Source organism: Sinocyclocheilus anshuiensis, unplaced genomic scaffold (assembly GCF_001515605.1).
Source record: "Sinocyclocheilus anshuiensis isolate Anshui unplaced genomic scaffold, SAMN03320099.WGS_v1.1 scaffold747, whole genome shotgun sequence".
NCBI lineage: Eukaryota > Metazoa > Chordata > Actinopteri > Cypriniformes > Cyprinidae > Sinocyclocheilus > Sinocyclocheilus anshuiensis.
Genome location: NW_015548225.1, coordinates 63,834 through 66,342, shown reverse-complemented (window position 1 = coordinate 66,342; position 2,509 = coordinate 63,834).

Here is a 2,509-nt window from a genome sequence, read left to right as displayed (position 1 = left end):
TATGGTATCTGACGTGACTTTAAATCATTTAACTTTCTTTTACCCTTGGAAAATGTCTAAGCCGCCGCTCCTTTCCATACAAAGCATACAGTGATCAGGTGCTCCAAAAACACCATAATAAACACCAGAAGGGTTTGCATTCACATTCAAATGTGACGCATCAAAACTCATCATGCCAGGTTTGATATCAGTGATGCCAAAGCCATTGGTTGTTTCATCGTGACTGGCCATGATGTGCCAGTTTTGAATATGTAAAACTGCTAATTAGATTTGAGACCTACAGCAGAAGGTGAGATTTTCAGTGAATAATAACTTAAATTCCTGTGTGTTCAGATGGACAATTAGGAAGGAAAATACAGTAACTCATTAGTTTAGTGGCCAATTCTCACTATTAACTAGATGCTTATTAGCATGCATATTACTAGCATATTGGCTGTTTATTAGCACTTATAAAACACATATTAATGCCTTATTCTGCCTGGTCATATTTTAGATCCCTTAACTCTACCCTTAGTGAAAGGGCAACCTATATTCAATATAAATAATAGTAACACTTTAGTTTGAGCATCAGTTCTCACACTTAACTAGTTGTTTATTATTAGCATGCTCATTACTAGCATTTTGGCTGTTTGTTAGTACTTAGAAAGCGCATGTTAATGCCTTATTCTGCATAAACATATTTTAGATCTCTTAGTACAACCCATACCTAAACTTCACAACTACCTTACTAACTATTAATAAGCAGCAGATTAGGAGTTTATTGTGGCATTTGTAGTCAATAATAGGAATTGGTCCCCACACTAAAGTCTGACCAAAAATACAATACTGCTGTGTTATATTCATTATTATGAATGATGCTTCTGATGCAAAGCATTACTATTATTATCATCACACATGCTGCCTCTTCTTCAGTACAAATTATGGCATCTACCTTGTCCTGCAGCATTTGTTGTACATTGAATGGAATACTGATACGACTTTTTTAAGCAGTACAGTGTTCACCTGGGTGGCAACTTCCCAGACTAACTACAACTGCCTAGGAACACCTTAGAAACAGGGTGTTAGTCATGGTAAGCACCACAATGTTCATGTACATGTCTATATTATTATTATTATCAGTATTATATTGCAATGATATAATATTAAATTTATTTAGTTCCAAATATAATTACTGTAAATAATTCAGATGAAGTGGACTAAGACACTAAAGTGGACCACAGAGATCTGAGTCCACAGGGTTCACTTATGGGTCAGATAAATAAGGTTTAAGTTTGGTACTTTAGAACAGTGTTTCCCAACCTTTTTTTAGTCGCGGCACCCTTTGGAAATTTTAACAAACTTGTGGCACCCTACAAAATTCATTTTGTCACAATATTTGAATTTCTAACTTCGATATGATCATTTGAAAAGTATAGATATTCGGTACAACAGGGAAGAACTGCAGAATATAATGTCATACAGATATTTTTAATATTATTAAAAAAAATTGTCCATCAATGGTGGCAATCAGTAGGCTAATTTCTAATGAAGAGACCAATTTATATGACAGATTTTAATGTAGGCTTTTATACATATGCACCCCTGCTCTCGACAGACGGCACCCCAGGGTGCCGCGGCACCCCGGTTGGGAAACACTGCTTTAGAAGAGTTCTTTCCCCCCACCCCCCCTATGTAGTGTGACCATCTATAAAGACAAACTTCTGTTCTTCCTCTGTTCCGTTTGTTAGAACATGAAAGGCACTGCTTGCACGTTTTTGCACACCATACCAAACATGAGCGCTGCTGTTTCAGTGTGATTTCATGCATTCATTCTGCTAGCTTTCATATACGCATATTTCATATAACCAGCAAAATGAGATTCAAATCATAGCTCAAATAATTGTTTTAATAATTAAGAACAATATGAATTTTGGACCAAATTAAAGCACCAGAAAATGTTATTACAACAAAGTGCAACGTTTCAATTTAGCTCTTCATCAGGCACAATTCCTGCTCTTGGTTGTAATAAAATTATTTCAGTGTGCAGACATCTACCTTTTTGTTTAAAACATTAAATTGTAATAAATGTAATATAATATAAATATAATATTGATTTAACTTGAAATAAGAGAAACACTTTTAAATGAAAGAAATACTTAAATATCTAATATTAATAAAGCCAGCAATTCACCACACAAAACACATTGCGAATGGCACAAATCTTGATTATACCTGTTTTTAATGCAGCCAGAGCCACATTACTTTCTTGTCCCCAATGATTTTTTTGTGTGCATATGGTTCCTCTTCAGGAACTCGAGCTGCGTCGGAGGACGCTTTGGGAATGAGTATGCCCACGCCGCCAGACTTGCAAATCCCTGACTAGTGTGGAAGAGCACAACTAGGACGAGATAATTTTTTATGCGATATTCCAAAAATGCGCATAAAATAGGTGATTGGAAACGTAGCTTATGTCTTGTCTTGTCACTGTCATTCTGTTTGTGCTGTGCCTCTGTCACAATAACAAATTTCG